The sequence below is a fragment of the Herpailurus yagouaroundi genome, unplaced genomic scaffold, assembly GCF_014898765.1.
Source record: "Herpailurus yagouaroundi ecotype Mexico unplaced genomic scaffold, PumYag 188, whole genome shotgun sequence".
Lineage (NCBI taxonomy): Eukaryota > Metazoa > Chordata > Mammalia > Carnivora > Felidae > Herpailurus > Herpailurus yagouaroundi.
The window spans coordinates 1095274-1118451 of record NW_024412419.1 but is presented as its reverse complement, the minus strand read 5'-3'; the positions used below and the strand labels follow the sequence as shown (position 1 = coordinate 1118451).

At 56.6% G+C, this 23178-nt stretch overlaps 1 protein-coding gene across 1 annotated transcript in view; it reads left to right on the top strand.

Moving 5' to 3' along the window:
• The window catches only part of MYT1L (myelin transcription factor 1 like), a 442535-nt gene that overhangs the window by 382714 nt on the left and 36643 nt on the right, over window positions 1–23178 (top strand). The gene's annotated exons all lie outside the window — the stretch shown is intronic.

The following is a 23178-nucleotide window of genomic DNA, read 5'->3' as shown; positions in this document are numbered from 1 at the left end:
AACACACAGATGTACACGTTGATATGCACACAGATGAACACACACGGCTGAGCGCACACACGGATGAACACACACGGGTGAGCACACACACATAACAGGTAAAGCAAAGCTGTGTGCTCCTCAGCTCACGGCTCACGGAGACTCTCGCTTACGGGGAGGACAACCAGAGTAGGCTCCACTCTCCCGGGAGCACGGACGCTGCCACGGTCAGCACCACGGGAGGGGGCTCGCTGCCCCGCGTCCTGGGCTCAGTCTCTGCGAGGGAGCCCCCTCCCCACTTCCTTCTCCTGGTGGTCAACGTTACGCCCAGACTGTGCAGTGGGCATCCCAGGTGTTTGGACGTGGGCGTACATCTCGTTAACCTCACCGGAGGTCATCCACACACACACCAACCAAAACAAAACCGGAAGCAAACTTCAGTGTCCCATTCCCTTTAGGAAGTGACCTGTGCTTTCCAGAAGCACACCCGGGGCTCTCCGGCAACATCTGGGACGCAGTTCGGGTGTTTGCGTGGGCCTCACTGTCGTTCGGACTTGGTGCCTCAGTGTCCTCCCCTGTGAAATGGGACCGTGCTGGGAGCAGGCACGTAGAGGACGCTCAGTGAACATTATTATCAATGCACAAAAATCACATAGCTCTTTTTAAAATTTGGGTTTTGTGAAAATATTAACCAGAATTGAAAGGAGGAGAACGTACAAGTTAATTGATCATTTACTGAATGACTTTGTATCATGAGAACCTTAAGTCACCCCGTAGTCAGTGAGTCTCTAGGTGTGGAGGACATCACGTGTCCTCCAATTCAAACAGGAAAGCCCCTGCTGGTGACACTGGGCAGGAGGTCCGGGGAGCCCCTCTGGAGCCTGTAGGTACGCGCGCATCACTTAACGCACATGCCCAGGCTGTCCCCGCGCTCGCCTCTGGCTCACAGCCTGCAGCCCTTCGGAGGGGGGCCGTCTGGACCCTCCAGAGACTTCTGGATGGGAGCACACACCACAGCATGTCCACGAGCCAGGAGCCACACTGCTTCATTCACTTATTTATTTAAACACCTGTAATCGGTAGTCGGAGAACAGATGCAGTGTCTGCCCTCAAGGAACTCACAGTCAGGCGTTTTAGATGGACCTCACTTCCGGATTACTCACTTCTCTTTATAAATACGCAGCATACTTGGTGCACCAGACAAAGGAAACATTATTTTCCTTACAATTTCAAATATTACAGTTTTACAGGTATTCTATATATGCGTACACGTTTACATAGAAGATATGTCATTAATGTATTCGCACACACGTGTGTGTGTGAACCTATAGGCTTTGTCGTCCGCGGTTTCAGGCCAGGATTCAGAGCTAGGCACGCTTCCTGTCACAGAGCACATCAAATTGTCGTTGGGTCTGCTTCATATGCTACGTCTAGTTGACTCTGGCCTCTCGCAATTCCCGGGGGTTTGGTCTCGTATTCCTGTCATGCCTGGCCCCGCTGGGGTGATTCTCAGCGTGGACCTCCCTTCAACATCACGGGAGCCCCACATTGGCACTGAGTAGGGCGAGAGGCCAGCCTCCTTGGGAAAGACGTGTGGCCACTAAGGACCGGGTTCATCGGCCTTCAATTATAAATTTGAGGTTTTATTTCAGTAAACACTTCACTAATTTACAGTTCCCCGGAGCAAAATGAACAAAATTGGAAATACAGTAGATGTTCCTTCTGGGAAATTATTGACAAGGATTTTGGAGGACACTTTTTCCTGACAATTTCAGGAGAGAGAGCCATTCTCTTTGGTTTCTTTCTTGATTAGAAAGACGGACCCCGAAGGGCTGAAGTATCTGCAGGTGGACCCAGGAGCAAAACGGCTCACAACCCCACCTGCCCAGGTCTTTATCCCAGAACACGACCTGTGATCTCCCGGGAGTGACCGTTCAGGGGAAATCCCACCCGCCTCCTTACGGGGGGTGCAGTTCTGCGGCTGCCTGTTTACAGAAAGAGGTACAACCCTGGCCCTGGTGACTGCCATTTGGTTCTCCGCATGGCCAAAGTCTCCAGGCTCCACAGGTGCTCAGTAGTGTCCTCTCCCCGCAGTTAGGAAATAGCGGTATGTGGTCGGCCTTCCAGTAGAGTCCATGAAGATTGTAAGAGCGTAAAGACGTGAGAAATCCCAGTCTTGCCTGATTTTCTTTTTAAGAAAAAAATTTTCAGTGCAAATAGTTTCTAATAACCAAACGAAAATGTAATTCGGCTTTGTGAGATGAGTATTTCAGGGCCGTCCAACAGAAGTCTTGGGGAGTTGGAAATGTTCTAGATCTGCTCCGTCCAGATCTAGGTCTGGACGAGGTCAGACAAACCGAGGTCTGCAGCCGCAGCCACACACACCTCCTGGGCGCCGCACCGCGCCCTGGCCGCCAGGGGAATGCACTTTCCAGGGTGTCCATTTTGTCAAAGCTAATTTAAATGTCACAGCTGTCAAGCGGATGTCCATATAGGACAGTGCCACTGAGAACCCCAGACTCGGTTTGTACTGTTCTTTAAAGATATTTTTTACCATATTCTAATAAACATTCAGGAATATTTTATTCCTACAACTGAAAAGCTTATGACTCTTTTTAGCATCTGGGTACTCAACATTTTTTAGTACTAGGCCATAGACAAATGGAGGGGAGGTCTTTTTATATTTACATACTGGTCTCTTTTTTTAATTTAATGCCATTTGTAGACAGATTAGAATTAAACACGATATAAATTTCACAGTGTAACTTTTCAGACTCGAATACCTGCGTGTTGCCTGGACCTCACTGTTGTGGGCCATGAGAGCGGCATTCATTAGAAGTTAGGAGACGAGGCGCCTGGGTGGCGCAGTCGGTTAAGCGTCCGACTTCAGCCAGGTCACGATCTCGCGGTCCGTGAGTTCGAGCCCCGCGTCGGGCTCTGGGCTGATGGCTCGGAGCCTGGAGCCTGTTTCCGATTCTGTGTCTCCCTCTCTCTCTGCCCCTCCCCCGTTCATGCTCTGTCTCTCTCTGTCCCAAAAATAAATAAGCGTTGAAAAAAAAAAAAAAAGAAGTTAGGAGAAAGTCTGTTATGTTATTTAAAAATATATTCCACTTTATTACTTTCAAACTCGTACAGAAATTCAAATTTCATTAAGCAGATGTTATCAAAGAGAGATCCTTAGGCCACCTTCTTCAGTGACTAAATAAACCTGGCTTATAATTAGCAGATACATTATTAACACTTGGGGCTTTAAGGTTGTTAGAAGACTGTTTGCCATTAGTATCTTAAATATTTCTCTTTCAAGCCTGCTTAGACCATTCATTAGCCCGCTGTTAGAGAGCTTGCTACACAGAGGGGAGCGTCAGTCCTTCCCTTGTTCCAATTACGTTAGCGCCTGCTTCCTGAACGCATCATTACAATGCCCTTTCCACAACCCGGGTTCACACAAGTGACTTGTTTCAGCCAAACTTCATTCTCAGGGCCCCCAGAGGGCCCTCTTTCTCTGCTCTCGCGCTCGAGGACGTGGGACCACGAGACCCGGACGTGTGCCCTTTCTGCTCTGGCTCCCGGGGCAGGTGTGGGAGTGGCTACTTCTCATCTCCTTGGTCCGTGTTCCTTGTTTTCTGCTTCTGTGCTCAAGTCCTGGCGGTGCTTCCCGCGTACGTCCATTCCGTTCAGCTGACAATGTGCGTCACGTGTAAGATCACCCTCTCCCGGGACAGAGGTATCCTCTTACGTCAGATGGGGACATGTGCTCTTAACGAGGCAAGGAAGGCTTTTATGGGGCGCCTGGGGGGTTCAGTCGGTGGAGGGTCCGACTTCAGCTCAGGTCATGATCTCGCGGTTCGTGGGTTCGAGTCCCGCGTCAGGCTCTGTGCCGACGGCTCGGAGCCTGGAGCCTGCTTCAAATTCTGTGTCTCCCTCTCTCTCTGCCCCTCCCCCGCTCATGCTCGCTCGCTCGCTCGCTCGCTCTCTCTCAAAAATAAATAAAAACATTAAAAATTAAAAAAAAAAGAAAAAAACAAGACAAGGAAGGTTTTAGACAGAAGCCACCGGAAATCGAAAGAGGAGGGAAAGAAACCCTAGACCTTTGTCTCTGTTCTGCATCTGGTGAGACTTTCTTCAACCACAATCTCTCTGTGATCCTGAAACCTGCTTTTTTGCTCAACACGTCGGTCGGGTAATCTTATTTAACAGCCGCATCGTATTTCTGGGTGGGGAGGCGTTTCTGTGGCTTCCATTCAACACACAAAGCAAGAGCAAACCCCCAGCGCCGGGAGTCCAGATGCCCGAAGCGTGCACCGCCCACGGGGCGCTCTTCCTCTGGGGACTAGGGCAGACCCCTCACACGGTCAAGGTCAGCGGGGGTGGACTGCAGATGTGAAAGTGCTTTATGAAGTGCGACGGTATATTCTGCACGTGTGTAGTTTGTTTCATAGAAATGACAACTCAAGTATTCTTGTGTAAGCTTTAGAAAAGGGCAACAGGCAGAGTCTCACGTCGCTCACGGTGATTTGCTTCCAAACGCCTGCTGCATGAGACCACTGCTCCGGTCCCCGGCAGGTAGCCAGCGACCCCACTCCCTGTCCTTCCCTGCCTCCTGATAGTGGGGCAAACGGCAGGAGCACAATGCCCGCACACTCAGAAGAGGAGCAGCCGGAGGAATGTTCTGGAATGTGAAGCTTGGCTGCAGGGGTCAAGTCCCACAGGGGCTTATAAGGGCTCTGAGTTCCCTTCTGAGTGAGAGGAGCCCCCCGCCCCCCACCACCTGCACGCTGGTGACAGGATCTGACGTGTTCCCACAGCCACGCCAGGTGCCACATGGGGGACAGCGTGAAGTGTGGCAGGAGGCGCAGGGAGGGCGGGCACAGGTCTCGGTGACAGTCCCGGCTACAGGTGGTCCGGAGCAGAGCAGGGGTGAGAAGCAGCCAGTTCTGGGCGTTTTGTGGGCAGAACGGTAGGTTTGCAGGGGGGATTGGACGTAGGCGTGAGACGCACCCAGAGGCGCCCAGAGGCTGCCCTCTCCTGGGGCTGCGGCTGCAGGAGGAGCAGGGGACACGCGGGGTGGGGGCGGGGCAGGCGGAGGTCGCGTGGGCGCCCGCGCTGAGGGCTGCACGTCCACGCAGGACTCCGGGCGAGGCCAGAGCAAGTGTGGGGCTCTGGGGGGCGGGGGGACGGTCGGGCGCTTCCACGGCGGGCTAAGTGACGCTCCAGGAGCGAGTGTGGACAAAGAGAGCAGGGCCGTCCTTCCCGCGCACGCGAAACCCAGCCGGCCAGGCTCCTGGGCTGCTACCTGCTCCCTCGTTGGCAGGAGGGGCCCGGATGAGCTGATCGAGTCCTGGAAGGGAAAACAGTTACAAAGCTGGGAAGTCCTGTCACAGATAATCTCCCTCCAATCGTCCGGCTGACCCCAGAGGACAGCATCCCTCCGTCCCACCGGTAGGCAACGGCCCTGAGCACGCGGGAGCATAAGAGGTTTCCAGGTTACAGACAGCGGCGCCTGCAGACCTCACCGAGGGTGTGTGCTTAGCAGGGTGAGACTTCAAAACTCAAAACTGTACCGCTGACTAGTGAAGACAGTATGACTTTGTGGGGATCATTGAGACAGGACTCCAGTGACGAGTTTTCCGTAGTGCGTGATCAAAGAGGCAGGACACAGCTGTGAGGGCAGGCGTCCTCTGGCCGGAGGGAATCCTTGGGCCGGTGGCACTGAGGCACAGGGGACGCGTTGGTCGAGAAAGAGTTAAAATGAACGTCTGTGAAGATTGTTCCTGGGCAGCGGGCTTCCACTCGCGCCTCAGGGGACCTGCCCCCAGGCTTCCCCGAGACCCCGCCAGCACAGCCTTCCGGGCAGGGGCAGAAGAGCAGTGAGGCCGGCTGTCCCTGGGGAGCTGGGCCTTTTTGGGAGAAACGCCTTGATGGGAAGGAAACACCATAGATTCGCAAAGATTTGCAGACCGTTGCACCTTGAGGCTTAAGAGATCGTTCACTGCATATTTCTTCTTGAAATAAGCATTCACAAACGTATGCACAGTTCATGGCACAAGGAATACGTGACCCTTGTGGCACAGGCACATTCCCTTGCAATGACCTTCCCTGACCTTGTGCCCACGGAAGCCCGGCCACGGAACGAGGTCAGCCCTTCCCAGAGTCCCTGAACGCACGGACAGACCGCTCCACACCCAGGACCCGGCGACGCACCGGCCTCTTACTACAGCGATGACGCCCTCCCTCACGCTGTGGGTATTTGGTCACCTGTGTCGTGCATGGGAAGGGAGGTTCCTGGAGGGTGTGGCCTGGTCCCCCAACGTGTGGCCGCTCCCCTGCAGCATCCACGGGCGTTTTGCACGTTGTTGGGCAGCCAAGCCGTCAAGTAAATGAGTTCGTGAATGAGTCAGAATCATTTGCTTGTACAACGGATCGTGTAAGGAGCCCGGGAATCGAAGGGAGGCTGCTGAGTGGGGTCAGTGCTGGTCGGTGGGGTCAGCAGGCGGCTCGCTCTGAGCTCCAACCTCCCCCTTGCGAAGGGAGGCCCTCTTGCGAGCTGACCGGGGAAGAGTGAGCCTGGAAACTCTGCACCCTGAGTGGAAAGGCAGGAATGGCGTGTGAGCTTCACGAGGTCCACGGGGAGCGCGACGAGGCCACCGTCGCGGTGAGTGGCGTCCGTCGTCGGCTGCTCCAGGCTCGTGCGGTCTGTCCAGCCTCGCGAAGGTGCATGCAGGTGATACGGCTGCAGCCTCGTCCCCCGACGCAGGACCGACTGGAGACAGAGCAGAGAACGGAGAAGAGGCATCCCTTCTTGGCCCCACTTGCCAGCTGAGGGTCCCAGGACTCACTGCAGCAAGTACATGGAACGTGTCCGTGTGCACCCGCTTACGCACGTTTAGATCTCGTCTTCAAACAAAAACGATTTTACCTGTTGTCAAGCCCTGGGCTGTTCGTGGAGGGAAACAGGCACAGGGCCGGTTATCTGGGGCGTGGGCCTCTCCACTGGGGCCTCTGAGGGCGCGTGTGTGGCTCCTGACGGGTGGCCCAGCCCCCTCTGCTTCCTTCTTCCCGGCCTGACAGCCTGTCGCTCCTCCTGGTCCCGAGAGCACATCCCGTGGCCCCAGCCCCTGGGCCGCCACGGGCCACCCTCTCCCACGCCCGAGATGCTGACTTAGATTGAGGGTAGGAGACAGTGTCCCAGTTTCCAGGAGGGCGTTTTTAGGCCACATAGCATTGAGTACACGCTCCCCTCCAAAGTGTATTCGTTCCCGAGGAAGTATGTATATTGATGTGTACGTGTTGGATTTTCTGTGTTTGCTTGTTCTCAGTTAAATGTGTGATGTGTCAGCTCAGTTTTCCTGGCCCAGCGAGGCCCCACATGTGCACTTAGGGCCCCTCGAAACCCGCCGAACGGGCGTGCGGACGTGGGCAGCCCTGTCCACGCCCGGCGCCCACTCCCACGCCACACCGAGCGCTGAGAGCACTCACCTGAGCCGTTCCTTTCGGTCGCCGTGATTAATTCTGGCTCTTCAAAGGGGCGCTCAGCTTTTCTCGGTCACACCTCCCTCACTGTCAGAATAATCCCACGGCGACGGGAAGCCTGGCTTCTCCCTGAGGTGTCTCTGCACTTCTTTTCATGTCCTGACAGCAATTTCTGCCATTGAAAACGCCCGTCTCTGGCTTCTCAGCCCCAGGGATACCAACTGGAGGGAGTTTCTAGGCCAAGTAGAAATAATTAAATTGGGGTTAATGTTTCACTCCAGGTAGTTTAGATCTATTTGTTTTCCTTAGAAAATTATTTTTTAAATCAGGGTATTTTAGTGCATTCACAGAGACGCCTCAAAGGCCCAGAGACGTTGAAATGTCCCCGGGTCTCGAAGAACGGGCCGCGGGAGACCGTGAGCACCGGGGGCTGCGCGTCCTGGACGTCCGGCCCAGGGGTGGTTGGTCCGGCCCAGCGCTGCGGGGGCGGGGGCGGCCAGCAGGCTTAGCGGTGTGGACCTCCGCCCGGGGCCTCCTGGCTCCCGACGCACTCCACCCCCACACTGGGCCGCCTTCCGCAGACGCTGCTCACCTCTCTGATCCCATCCACAAAGTGGGGCGGTTCCGGCACCCCCCTGGCAGTTCGTCACCAGGACCGAGGCGTTTGTGTTTGTCGAGTGCTCGGAAAAGCACCTGGTGCCCAGAGAAGTCGACATAATAATACCTGTTAATGAAAGAGCAAGGTCTGAGGCGAGACGGGGGCAGGAGCCAGCCCACGGCAGCCAGGTGGGTCGGGCCACGGGCTCGGGCAGGAATGAGGCCGACTGAGCGGGGGAGGGGGCCCTGGAACGAAAAGACACAGGCAATCGGCGCCCGAAGTCTGACCCGATTCCAGCGACGAGCGAGCGAAAGAAAACTTCTTACATTTCAAACTCCAACAACCGAGATCAAAATATTTCAAAGATGAAAGGGTTCCATTTTCCTAATATGTCTTTTCTCGTTCTTGTCTGATCTGGTAGCGTTTTAAACACTTCTATCAGACTTGCAAATCAGGCTCAAAACCATCAACTGGAGGTGTCCGTCAGCCTATCAGACTCCCCAGCGGCCCCGGTCCCTCGGCGACCCCCCCTCGGCTCCCGCCTCCCGCGCCAAGCCGTTTTCCCAACTGGCGTATTCCGATCGTTTCTTTACTTGTCCAACTATCTCGGATTCTTCCTTCAGTTCTCCTGCCTTATTTGCGTGACACGCATTTCAAGACGAGAACCGCTTAGAAGCAGGCCTTTGTTATTCAACGCACAGCCTTACGGGTCAGAGCAGCGCAGACGACCTAGAGAAACACGCTTCTCTTTCCTGCGTCCGTAGACCTAGGCCAGACCCCGAGCCCACTGCACCGCGGGTTAGATTTCCGCTTTCCCGGCCGCACGCTAGTTACCTCTGCGCCAGGCAGAGCCGGGAAAGACGGTCTCGGCAGGAGCCCGAAGCCTCCCTCTGGCCAAGCCGCGTCCCGCCGGGCAGCGCTGAGCAGGCTTCCCCCCCGACCCTGACCCCGACCCTGACCCCCACCCTGACACAGACAGGTGCGCCCTCAGGCGGACGGCCATGTGGCTGGGCCCGTGCGGCGCGGGAAGAGGGGCTCCGCCTCGGGTCACACGGGATCGTCTCAGACCCACCCCGTGTCCTCGCTGAGTGGCCCCCAGCAAGTCAACCAAAGTTCTGAACTTCATGTTTCTTATTTGGAAAAATCAGGATCAGGTGCCCAGAGACTTTCTGGAATCACAGCTTCACTCTAAGTCGCCCGGGGCCTGGCCTCAGCCCCTCGCGGCCGCCCTCACGCAGACACCTGCGGATTTCCAACTCACTAAGGGTTAAAGGGTAAACACAGAGCAGGACTCAGTTCCGCCCCCGAAGTCAGCTGATTCTCAGTTCGTCCGAATGCTGGCTTTCTGCCGAGGTTCAGTGACACACTGTGGGGAACGAGCCAGGCCTGGAGGTGGCCAAGATGCTGGGAGAGCCCACCCCCTCTCATGGTCCGCCAGAGGAGACTTTGCGATGCCTTCAAAATACGCAACGTGCCCCTTCCACTGCTGGCCAGCGGAGAAGGGCTGACCGCCTGAAACCCGCCATGGGTGGGGGTTTCTGCTCCCACGCGGGGACCACACACTGACCGTCTGCGACCTCTGAACGTGAGTTCTGCACTTGGACCACAGCTGCGGAGCTGTTTCCCACACGGGCAAGACTCGGTCCTGTCTTCTAACTAGAGGAGAAGTCAGTACTGACCAACACATCCACTGTGCTGAGCCATAAGGGAAAACCCTCCTTCCAGATCCTGCCCAGAACCTTGGCGCTCACGGTGGATAGGACCCGCCGACCTTGTCTAGCGTTTGAGCTCTGCTGGTGCCCTGGTCCAGGAGAAAGGAACACACTTTCACCTTCTTCTGAAATGTGTGCTTTGGTCCAGAGACAACTGAGGAGACGACCAGAGACCAGAGGCCGAGGCACGGTTTCGGCAGGACGCGGCGCCTCCACGCGCACCCGCGCCTGGAGCCCCTGGGAGGGCCATCTCAGACCTCCGGGTGCGGGTTGTCGTGACCTCTCCACACCCCCCGAGAGCAGGGAGCAGCCAGAGAGGGACCAGTCCCCGCCAGCAAGCACAAGAGCCCTGTCACGCTTCCTCCCACTGGCGGGAAGGGGCAAAGAGCCTGATGAGCCCCGGGAGTTGCGCACCTTCCCGGCAAAGTAGCGGGTCTGCGGTGGAGCAGGGAGCGCGGTCGGCGGACGCCCGCGGAACATACTCGGATCGCTACTGGGTAACCCCATGAGCGCCGCAGGGGCTGACCTACTCGTGCAGAACGAGAACCCTCCATGTCTCCCTACTTGGTCTGAGAAAACTGTGACGCGAGGGCTCATCACCCTTCGAGAAGCCAATTGGACATTCAACGGATGACGTTTCTTTATTTTTAACGGACTTTAAATGTAAAGAGCTGATTAGGCCAATGCCTCCTTTCCTGACAAAAGAAATGAAAACCCTTGTGCAGTGATGGGAAAACCCAGGCTCCCCACTTTCGCAGACTGGTTCACGTTCAGGTTTGGCCTCTTACGCACTGGGCTCGAGACGCCCAGCGTGATGCCCTTGCCACCAGGCTGCACCACCTTCCCTGGACCCCGCTTCTAGACACGTTTTAGTCCCTCACGGGCTCACACACAAAACTAGCGAGGCTCCTGCTTCGTGTTTGGTAGCGTGTGCTCAGGGACTGTGGCGCATGCGGCCCTGATCTAAGGTTTAGGACAGCGAAATGCACGTGACCCGAGTCTCCCTGGCGGCCCCGGGGGCATCCTGGCTGCTGGGGAGCCTCCTGAGGCCCCGAGGGCCATGGTTCACCAAGCACTAAGGCTGGCGTGTGTATCCACAGGGCTCTTCATCCGGGTGAGAGACCCTTAGTGCCCGCTGAAAGGCCTGCCCTGCCCCCCCACCGCCCTCCGTGCCCTGCTGCTCAGAATGTCCTGCGCATTATAGAACCTGCAGCAGGGCAGGGGGGCGGGGAGGGGGGTGGGGGAAACGGTGGGTTGCCATGGCAACTCACTCCTCACCCAGCGCCCCCCCACCCCATGACAGGTCTGCCGGGGGTGGGGGTGAGGAATGTCCTCCCCACCCCTCACGGGCCTCTGAGGAGCCCCCTCGCGGGACATTGACACTAGCCCTGTCTTCTGAGCCAAAGGACGGCCCCCAGAGACCTTCCCGCACAACGGCTGCTGACACAGGAAGACTGGAAATCACCAAAGCCCCTTGACCCCTAAGAGATTTCCCAGCTATAAAAGTTGTCTTTGTTTTTCTTTCTCTTTTCCCTCCCTTCCTTTTCCAGAAAATCTTTCCTAGTCCTTTTTTTTAGTTTTTTTTTAACGTTTATTTATTTTTGAGACAGAGAGAGACAGCATGTGAGCAGGGAAAGGGCAGAGAGAGAGGGAGACACAGAATCTGAAGCAGTTCCAGGCTCCGAGCTGTCAACACGGAGCCTGACGCGGGGTTCGAGCCCACGAACTGTGAGATCATGGCCTGAGCCCAAGTGGGACGCCTACCCGACCAAGCCCCCCAGGCGCCCCTCCTATTCCTTTTTTATAGCTTACATAACAGAGATCATTTTTATTTAAATTTTTTTTTCAACGTTTATTTATTTTTGGGACAGAGAGAGACAGAGCATGAACGGGGGAGGGGCAGAGAGAGAGGGAGACACAGAATCGGAAACAGGCTCCAGGCTCCGAGCCATCAGCCCAGAGCCTGACGCGGGGCTCAAACCCACGGACCGCGAGATCGTGACCTGGCTGAAGTCGGACGCTCAACCGACTGCGCCACCCAGGCGCCCCAACAGAGATCATTTTTAAATGTGAATCTTTTCCTAAGAAACACCCTTTTGGGGTTAGGCAACTGAAGTTTCCGTCAAAGTTCGCTGTGGAACAAACATATCTTAAAATTACTTCCTTCAAACTTGGACCCAAGGCTGCTTTCGCTCACATGGAGATGGACGGCGTTGACGCTCCCGCTTCCACAAGCAGCAGACCCCGTAGCTCTGACTGGGCGCGGGTGTGTTTCTTGGCAGAAATAGCTGCACCTGAAATGAGCGGGGAACCTCCAGACTCCACCGCCTGCGCCCTCGTGCAGCAGCGACACCACCCAGGACCACGACTGCCACCTGTCATCGCCCGACGTCCCCTGCTGCTTCCTCTCCGCGGGCAGATCCAGATGCGCCCGAGGACCGGATGCTTGTCTGGACGTGGTGGCTGGGAGTCGGGAAGGCCCGACTCGCTCACACCGGCTCCAGGGACGGAGGAAACCACACAGTGTCCACGGGGGCACCCACGTCACCATCGCCAAGGCAGGGTGCCCTCGCACATGGCGTGTGTGTGGCCGGCCAGGGTCACCGCAGGCCATCCCTTCCGACCAGAGCCCCCGGCCCGGACGAGAGCCCCCTCCCTGTTCGGACGGCACCCGGCTGGGGTGCGAGGGCTCCTTCCTCTGCTCCCGCTGGGACCCGGCACCGTAAGGCCCTCCCCTCCTGTCCCCTCGGACCCGCCGCCACCTGCTGCCACGTGTGTCTGCACTGTCCTCTCGTCGTGGGCCCTCACTCTGCACGTCGTCCGACCTTCCCTCCCCGCTCTGAAGGAGCCCTCTTCTCTAGACATCACCAAGGACTTCCTTCTGTGCCCCTCCCCTCCCACCGCCCCTCTGGGGACCCAGTCACCCCCCAACCCACCTCTCCCCTCCCACCACCCCTCTGGGGACCCCAGTCACTCCACAAGCATTGGCTTTGCTCCCGCACCTGCCCCACGTTCCCGCGAGCATGCCCCTGTCTCTGACGCACACAGCAGGCCGCCAGTGGGTAGGAATCAAGCCTCTTTGCCACTTCCTGCTATGAGCACAGTATGAGCATCTCTGGGCCTGTGTCGTCTGTGACCCAGAGCACAGGGTGTTCGTGAAGAGCAGGCACACAGTCAGAATGTCCACGGCGACCTTCCGGGCCCACAGTGTGGGCCCACAGCGTGATTGCCGAGGGCCCGAGCGCCTGGAGTGTCACCGGTCGGTAGGAGAGGCTGTCCTCGTCGACCCTCCCTGGAGAGCCACAGAGCGCACACTGTGCCCCCGGGAATTGAGATGGGCGCAGGGCGGTCACCTGTTTCTCCACCAAGTGGGGGACGGATGGTCAGCAGCCCCCAGGACATGAGGATCTTTGTAGCCCGGCAGGTCATAGAGCTCTGAGTTCCTGGCTTCAGCTCTCACGCCCCCCAGGGAGCCGAGCACTCGCGGGCAGGTTTGGGGGCCTGAGATAGGCAAGGCCCCTCCACCTCCAAGTCGACTTCCCGGCAGGGGTGGGGCTGCCCGCACTCACCTGGGCAGAGTCCCCTTCAACACCCCCCAGCCCCCCACACCCAGACAGCACGGTCCCCCCTGGGCAACCCGCTGACACCCCCTCGGGGTCCTCAGGCCAGCCTCCCCTGAGAGCAGCTGGGGACAACACCTTGGGGACGGCGGGCCACGCCCAATACCTAGGACGCAGTGACCCTAGCTGCCAACGTCCTGCTGAGAACGAGGAGGACATTTAAGACAGGCCACACTCAGGGCCACACGCCGGAGCTCTGAGGCATCTGCACCTGCTCTGTGACCCTCAGGACCTAGTTTGCAAACGGGAAGACCAAACGGCACAAGAACCACACCAGACAGAGAGGACGAAACCACCAGACGCTGGGCCCCAGCGGGGTGTGCCCTGGGCTGGCCGTGTCACCGCTCGGGCTCCGCCCTCCTTCCCCAGAGCCTGTGCTCAGAGTGACAAACCACCCGGAAGGCACCCCAGCTCCTGGGCACGGCAGGCAGGAGAGGAAGGTTCTGGGAGGTCAGAGGGGACGGCACACAGCCAGGCACAGTGCTCGGCTCACGTGAGGCTCGGGGAGGCTGGACACACAGGAGGAAAAGCCGGAGGCCAGAGGGCCTGCTCGAGGGAGGAGCCCCTCGCGGGCGGGAAGGCCGCGTGACAACGTGGGGGCCCTGAGGCAGAGCTTTCCAGGAGGGAGGCCCAGGCGTCCAGTCACCTGCAGAGGCGTGGGGGCCGCAGAGAGGAAGGCACGGCCTGTCCCCCAGAGGGAGGACGCCTCGGGCTGTGCACAGAGCCCAGGCCCTCAGCCCCGGGAGGCCTCTGGGGTGGTCACACCAGGCGCCAGTCCATCCCGCCCTAGGGACTGCCACGCTCCCAGGGGGCCCCACCTTGCTGTTGAGCACCGCGTGTTGGGGGCAGGACCCCCCAGGAGCGTGGCCCCGGGCTCTTAGGCACATTCGGGCAAGTGTCCCTCCTCCCTTCCTGTCGTGAGGACAGTGACTTCGGATCCTGCTGTCTTGTCTTCTCCAAGCTAACGCCTCCGAATGCTGTATTGACTTTTCTCTCAGGTGACCTGGTCGCCTGCCGGTCCCTGCCGGAAGGCAGCTCCTGTCCCTGCAGAGTCAGGGCACGACACAGGCTCGCGGCGGGCAGATGTCCAGGGAGGCCGTCTGCCCAGCAGCGTCTCTCGCGTCCGTTCGGTTTATCGCGGCTTTTCGTCTTGTTTCCTCAGCATCTTTCTCCGCTCCGTCTCTTCTAACTTGTCTGGCAGGTCCGGGAGGGACAGACCCCAAACTCCCCCAGGGGCCCGGGCGAGGGCTGAGCAGGCAGCCCCTGTGTCCCCTCTGCCGCGTCACCACCGCGTCCCTTCCGCAGACCGGCTGGCGCACGGCACACCGTCCTCGCCTCTCCCAAGCTCCCGACCCTCAGCTGAGGCTTCCCCAACAAGGCTTGGGCGTCTGTGGAGGAACGGGTCCCTGGTTCTCTCTCCGGGGGGCTGAGGGGTCGGGGCGAGGGCACCCCCGTCGCTCTCGGGTCCCTGCCACAGGACGCGTCTGGCCGGGCTGCCGAGCTCGGAGGCACCACGGGGGTGCCCGGGCCTCCCGGCCCCACACCCGCCCGGGACAGCGGCCCGTGTGCAGGGGCTGCAGGGTCTTGTGGACGCCTGCGCTGCCCTCAGCCCCCTTCTTGCCACCCTCCTCTGCGCCCGCCCTGGTCTCTCCATCTGGACTTGGTGTCCCCGTCTTCAGCTCTCGCTGGTTCCCGTCTTGTCCTCAGTGGAACGCACGTGCGGTGCAGACTCCAGAACCAGCACCGGGGTCAGACCTTCCGGTCGCAGGGGTGCGGGCACTGAGCCCCCTGCTCTCTGCTCGGCCCCTCGTGACCGGAGGGGGACCACACGGTCGGCGGACAGTGTGACTCTCAGAAACCGCTTTGGCTACATCCTCAGTACAAAGGTCTAGAGCAACTCGCTGTACTTTCCTGCTATCCCCTCCACTCTCCCTGTTTTAGGAGACACGAGGGTCCTTGCAGATCGATCACTGGGGATCGCAAACAGACGAACAAGTGATCTCTGTCTTGCAGCACAAAATGAGCCCGGCGTGAGGGGCGGCTTTGTAGGGTAGGAGCCACCGATCACAAGGGGACATTTACGGCGAGTCTAGCTGAGCTCTGGGTCCGAAGGCATGTCCGTTCTCATCTTGACCTGGCGGCTCTTTGTGCAAATTTAAACAGTATACTTCACCTGTTTGGATCTGTCTCTTTGCCTGTAAAATAAGCATATTTGATCAACCTAGTTCTCAGAACTCATGCTAACTTAAGAGTCTCTGAAATCACTTAGAAACGGGACCCAAAAAAACCAAGGTACGAAACAAGGCAGGCCCCCCCCAGGAAGAAGGGAGAAAAGGCTGGAACTCAATCTTGTTATGTGAGGGATGACAGAGCAGAAAATAAACTAAAAAAATAGCTTAAAACCAGGTAGCTAGCAACAAGCAGCTGGGCAGAAGACAGGGTTTGGGGACGGCAGGAGAGGAACACAAGGTGGCACTGTGAGAGATGACGGAGAGGCCCAGGCCAACACAGGATGCAGAGGCAGCAGGCCGTTTTCTCGTCTCCCGGTTAGGACCAAACACATTTCCTCCAGACAAAAGAGAGATTCAAAACATAAAAGACCCCAAACACGACAAACAGGGGAAAAACGGGACAAACAAAACTAGAAAGAATGCTAGGAGCAGGAACACGACCTCGGCTACCGGGAGAGCGTGTGCTGCTCCCGGCTCCGTGGCCCCCGGGCCTTTCCTTTCCTCTGTCCCGAAGACCTGACTCTCCCGCTAACGTCTGGAAGCTTGAGGAAACGCAGCTGCCCGTAAACCACCCAAGCCCCTCTCCTCATTGAACTCAAAAGCAGTTTCAGACCGTCTCTGGACAGAGAAACGGAACCCATGTCCCCCAGTCCCTGTGGCTTTTACAGCCCGAGCCGCTGGCCACGGAAGCCTGCGCGTGGCCCAGCAGACCGCTCTGGGCCTCGGTGTCCCCAGACGTGCAAACGCCGCGTCTGCGCTGCCTCGGGTGTGCAGCCGCCCCCGGGTCTCCCCGTCTGTCCTCAGCCGGGGCGTGGGCTGGCGCGTGCCCACCGCGGGTGGTAGTGGTAGTGTAGCCGCGAGGGTGCCATCATGGTCACACTGGGTCATCCGTCTGTCTCGGGCGCGGCCCGCCTGGCTCGTGACGCAGGCGGAGCGGCGTGGCCAGGCCGCCAGCCTCTGCAGAGAGCCCCTCCCCAGCCAGTGGCCCCCGACAGCAGGCTGGTCCTTGTGGTTCCACGTCTGGCTGTTCACCAGCAAGGCCGGGGGGTGGGGGGGGGGGGGGGGGAGATACGGTCCCCAGCGCCCTCCCCTTCTCAGAGGCCGGGCACCTTGGTGCGGGCCTCGCGGGTCGAGGCGCTCCCCGTCGCGCATCTCAGCCCCGCCCCGCGGCCGGCAGGCGCCCCAGTCCTTGCCAACCGCCCTCCCTACACTAGACGACACTGACTGCCTAAGAGCTCAGTGCGATCGGCCACAGGTGAGTGCCTCCTCGAGGGCCCCGCGCGAGGTCCCTGCATGCCCAGGGTGGAGCCCGCCCGCATCCCGAGGTCGCGGTGCACGTGGACGCCCGCGTGGGACAGGACGTTGGAATGCTGGTTTCTGTTGCCTTCGCTCAGCCGCACCAGTCACCTTTTGTGTGTTTTTTCTTGCATGGGTCCTCCGAGTCCAATTCCAATTGTGGCTCCGGCTGCCCCAGTCTCTTGTTTAGCCGCTTCACTGCTGCTGGACGTGCATGTGCTCTGGCAGCAGTCCCCATGGACACATCCCGTTAAGTGACTGGGACGCCAGGATGTGCTAGGTACGTTCGGCCGCACCGGACAGGAGCCTACTCCCGGACGTTGCCGGGACCACCCCGCGGGCGGCAGTGCGGTGTGGCGGCGAGGGCCCCAGTCAGGCTCCCACCCCCCGGACGAGGAGGCAGCATGACCGACCGAGGAGTTAGAGCTTAAGACCCGGAGGCTGCATGCGTGGAGAGGACTAAGAGTTGCATGCGGCATGAACAACAGGCTGCACCTCCCCCCCCCCCCCAGCGGCTCCCGCGGCCCCCGGACAAACGGGCCCGGAACGGCCCAGACTCCGCCTCGGCTCCGCGGGGGCCCATGTGGTCCCGCAGGCCCGGCCAAAGCCAGGGAGGCGCCCCGGGGCCCGGGTCGGGGGAGGGCGGACGGGGGTTCACACAGCACACGTCAGGGTGGAGGGGACCGAGCCTGGCGGCCAGCGCGTGGGCCTCTGAGTGAGGATGAAAATTGGAGAAGCATCCCGGTTGTGGACGGGTTGAGGCTAAGAACCAGCCCCCTGGACCTGACCGCACGCACAGCTATTGGGCCCCGCGGACCTGATGCGGCCCTAACTCTCCACCCACGTCCCCCTGCTTCTCCCGACCGCACGGCTCCCGGGGCGCTCTGTCCACCCGGGGCCCAGGGTTCCCGCCCCGCACGGCCGCACTCGCACCTGCGGCCTGACCTACTCAGAAAGGTTACCTGAACGACCGAAATGAATTTTTTTAATCATGCTAAGAGTGCCTCTAACAGTCTTTTTCCTTTGTTGGTTTGTTTTTGAGTGGAATTTAAAGAGAAAAGTGCTCGGACGAAAATGTGACACACAATCAGGGAGCAAGCAAGTTTTCCAACTAAATTCTTCTAATATCGGTGTGGCCGCTTCACACTTTGAAACACGCAGGTTTCCATAAAGCTAGAGTGTCCTACACGGCCACGTGAAAGCCCCTCGCCCGACCCTCAAGGAGGAAGGGGGACGGGGAGAAACCGGGTGTCAGGGGACCCAAGCGGGAAGCAAGTCGGGGGCTTCCCCCAGAACTGCCTCCCGGAGGGGACAGGCGCTCAGGGGCCCTGGCAGGCGGGACCGGCGCCCCAGCCGACCTCTCCGCAGGTGGGACGGCTGAGGGGCCCGACCCGCCTCTCCCCAAGCCCCGCAGCGTCCACGGGGCTCCAGCCCACAGTTCGGGCTCTGTAGCTCGGCTGTGTCGTGAGCTATTTCTGCCGGGTGGCTGGGGCCGGGGGACGCTTGGAGAGTGCCACACGACAGCGTGGGGCCCCTGTGTCTGGGCTGCACAGAGCTCAAGTATGCATACTTAATACTGCATTTCAAAAAAAAAAAAAAGGGAAAATTGACGAATGTCTTACAGGTTAAAAAATGACTTGCAAGATTTTGTCTTTCCTTGAGTTTCAGGTAATATAGCCAAGAAATTGGGCAGAAGTAATGTATGTTGCTTTTTAAGTGACCTGTTCTCTTTGCATTTGGGGAGAAAAATCACAGACACGTAGCGTAAGAATCAGTGTATGTCATTTTTCCATTGAAAATATCTTTATTTTGCACTCCTCTGAATTTCTTTACTGTTTCCCGTCTATGTGACAGAAAAAAACAAAATAAATATATTTTTAGAACCATATCTCTTTAAGCAAAAAAATAAAAATAAAAAGCAGTTTCTGAATTGAACTTTTTATATAAATAAAGCAAAGACTTTTGTACATGTGGCCTGAATCGTTCCAATTTACAAACATATTTTGCTATTATGGACGAGGCCTAATCTTACATTTTTATGAGTTCTTTTAAAGTTGAGGGCAATAGAAAAAAAAGTACATATTTTTTAATACTTGGCATTTTACTTAATTACGTTCCCTTGATAGAGTTGCCACGAAAGAAATGAGCAAGAAACGTGGCCGAGGGCCTTTCCACGAAATCCTCCCAGAACTCCAGTGCACCCCTTGGACCATTTTGTATGGTCACCCTGGATCCTCAGGGTCTGTTTCTGTGGATTTCTAGCTACTGTCTCAGTCTCGCAGGGCAGTTCACGGAGGCGGGTCAATCACAGACTCTCCCGGTGCAGCCCGGAGACACCCACGGTTCTTTCTGCCTCTATGTAGAAGGTTTTTAAAAATAAGTGATTGACTTTTACCAGGATGAGAGAGCCTGAGGCACCTTCAGATATTTTTTTGCTGTAAGCTGATTCGCAGGAGACGAGCTGGGTCTTTCTGCCAGCACAGCGAGGGGGGACGCTGGGCACAAGGTCACAGAGGCTGCCGCACCCAGGGTGTGTTACCGCTCAGGGCGGCGTCACCCCCCAGGTAGACGGTGAGGGGCTGGCCCTGTGGGGTCAGGGGCTTAGCCACCTGCTACCCGGCAAGGGCGCCTGGGCAGCACCTTGGGGTCCCCAGGAAGAAATGCTCGTGTGCATGGAATCCGCCCTGCACCTCACTGGCGTGTCGCCAGGGGGGCAGAAGCCACAGCGGTTCACCAGTCTCAGATCACAACGTGTAGTAACATGCACTCTGATGCAGGCATCCGTTTAACTGCAAGAAAACGCCCTATTTTAGATGTCTTTCTTAATAGAACTCTTTACCAAATCCTCATATTTATTTTCAAAAGAGAGGGGCACAATAGCACCTTGGAGGAGGCACTTTAAAGATGTTCTTACCAATAACGAATCGATGACACTTCAGTCGTGGGTTTGATGAGTTCCATTGCTCCCACCCGGTCTCAGGACAGGGGTTTTAGATGGGAGGGGAAGACAACACTGTAACAGGTGTATGTCTCGCGGAGGGACAGATCAGGGCAGACACGAGGCTGTGACATTCCTGGGACGTGTGCCAGTGAAAAGTCTTATGGTGTCCAGGATTATGTGTTTTAATGGAGAGACATTAAGTTGTGCTTTGACATTAGGGCATACATCCTATGACCCCCATTGTGGCTGTGATCAGTGATAGTTCCTGTGTAGATCCAAACAGAATGTTTGTTTTGGTGTACATAGCTCAGTGCAGCCATGAGCACAGGGCATTCTGGGAGGTTCGGGCTCGCAGGTCTCTTTGCCGTCTTAGATCTGCAAAAGCAACAGAAACCCACACTGCTCCCACCTGAGAAGGAGCGGGTCCATGAAGTCAGAAGTCCAGGAGTTTGTGAGTGGTCCTGATGTTTTTCCAGATTATACTTGGATTCTGCAAAACCTAAACACCTTTTAAAACATGTGAGCATGATGTTCCCATCGCCATTCTTTTTTTTAATGTTTATTTCTTTATTTTGAGAGAGAAATAGCACTAGTGGGGGGAGGAGCAGAGAGAGAGGGAGAGAGAGAATCCCAAGCAGGCTCCACACTGTCAGACGCGGGGCTCAAACTCACAAACTGTAAGATCATGACCTGAGCCAAAATCAAGAGTCGGGCCTAACCGACTGAGCCACCCCGGGGGCCCCGCCCCATTGCCATTTCTAAATGTCTTTTTCGGACCAATTTTTCCAGCCAGATGATAACATGCAGTAACCCCAAATCATTTTCTCCTGGTATCACTGAGACCCCGAGGCAAATGCAAGATCACAGATAAGGCACAAACGTTTTTGTCTCGAACACCCCCCACCCCCACCCCACCCCGGGCGGCAAGAGAGCTCTCAGATTATCTCCGCACCCGTGCTTGCTCAGACTATCGCCACCAAAAGTCCCTTGGACTGAAAGAGAAGCGATGTGTGAAGCAAGTGTTTTATGTCACAGAACTTTGCATCTCCAAGTACAGGAACCTAAAATAGACTCGGTGCCATTGTCCCCGGGAACTGCCAGGGAGCAGGGAGGGCGGCCGACTACTCCAGCGCAGAGAACCCGTGCCTGCCTTCTGGGGAGTTTCCATGGAAACCCAGTCAATCTCTCCTGCCATTTCAAAACCCAAGCTGTGCCGCACATGCTCCTGTCTGATTTTATCCACGGGGGACTTTGATTATCCCACACGGGCCTCCTTTCATGGAAAAGATGTGCTCTTAGATGGGTAGATGCAAATCGAGTTTTGGTAAATCGATTTTACACCGCCCCATTATCAAGGGTCCTGGAGCTGGCTCGCTTGGGAAGCAAAGACCCCTTTTGTTAGGTGAATCATCACTCCCTCATTCACCGACTTCAGAAAATTGTATTTTTGAGTGCTGAGATTTCTTAAAGCTAGAAAATCGGCATATAATCTAGGAGTTTAAAAAAGCCTTAAAGTCTTGAGCAGCAACAGAAAAATGAACACGAAGAGCTGATACAAGACAGAAACCTTTCTGGGCTGCCTTACGTGGTCCGGAAGCACCACCTAAAGGTGAAAAGGCTGAATCGCCTCCCCCCAAAAGCCTTGGCTGCGTCACGGGGAGCGAACAAAGAAAGGCAGCGAGCAAGGCATCCCACACCCCCGCCTGGCCTGGCCAAGGTCCTGGGCTGCTGGGCTCACGCTCGCGCGGCCGGCGCGTGACAGGTGGAGGCCACGAGGCCGCCCTTGGTGCCCCCGCGCAGAGGTGTGGCCCTTGGGGAGCAGACTCGGGTCACAGGGCCTGAGGCAGGCCTGGGGCTCCACCCCCTCTGCCCGGCTGACGATGAAAGCCGAGAGGACGCTTTCTGGAAACGTTTTTTCTTTCCCAACACAGCGGAAACGGGCCAAATCAATATTTTGTGTGTTGTTTTCATGGTGATAAAGGACATTTTAAACGCCTCTTTTTTTATCAGATGATGCCTTTGTAAATGGCTTAAACACACAAAATCTACTCTGAAAGTCTTTCTCTCTTTTTTTATAATTAGTAAAATCTGATTTTCATTTGCATTATTTTGGTTATAATGGTTCACTTTAAATTTGAACAGAATATGTCAACCTCCTCCAGCCCTCACCAAAAAAAGGCACATTGAAAATTCTCTACTCGTGTTAAAATGAATAAATTTTAAATAAATTTGCGCTGAGTGCTTAAATTAGGAAGAGTTTGAAGAATTTTTTTAAGCAAAAAGCAAGGCCAAGTGTGTATTATTGGCTAGTAGGAAACATTTCTGTTTCTTGATACATTTTCAAAACAGAAACTTGCACGAAGATGAGCTTTTCTTAGACAGAATGAGGTTTATTGCCTTCAGACTCCCCTCCCTCGGGGCATGTTGTGAGCGGGGGCAGGGCGGGGGGGGGGGTGCGGACAGCGGGGTGCCTGTCCACACGAAGCACATCCATGCGAGGAACCAGGCAGTTCGGCTCGGTCACTTAAGTTATTATTTAGAAAATAAATACTTACCCATTGGCAGAATAGCCTTGCGATCAGACTTTAATTGCACACAAACAGCTGTCGCTCTAACAAAACTCAGGTCAACAGTCAGATTTCGGTGGTTGTTCTCGACACACAGATTCTGCACACACTTCATTGTTCCACCACAAGCGCATATTTTAAAACTCCTGGTTCCGAGTGTCCACACCAGCGACATGGCAAACGTGATCCGTTTGCCTCTTTAAGCTCTCACAGCAGGGGCCGTAAACGGAACTTTAACCTGTAATATGACACGGCAAATAGCCGTTAGCGCACCGTGAGAGCCAGGACGGACCCCTCTCTTAGGACTGAAGGAGATGTAGACAGACACCGAGTGTTGGCTTGTGACACCCACTGCCGTCTCCGCCCAGCATCCGGCGGTGCTGGGGGGGCAGCGGGGCCACCACGTCCTGCTCCAGACAAGTCACTTGCTGGCCCCGTCTCAGCATCCGGTGTCCCCGGTGACTCTGAGCGGAAAGCCACGTGAAACCCCTCAGAAGCAGCAGACACTGGTTAAATACTTGAAGTTTGTGATTTTTGTCCTTACCAGGCACTCGGGTGTTCACGGAGTGGGGGTGAGGCACAGGGCTGACCCAGGCGTGATGTTCTTACTAAGTCCCTTCTTCCTTGTTGTTTTTGAGAGTTACAAGCTATCTGGAAAGAAAGAAGAATTTTTTCTTAATTTTTGTCCTTGTTTTTTACAGTCCCGGTGGCCACATGGCAACCAGAATAGCTTGAGATGCAAGGCGTCTGCAGTGCACCTGACT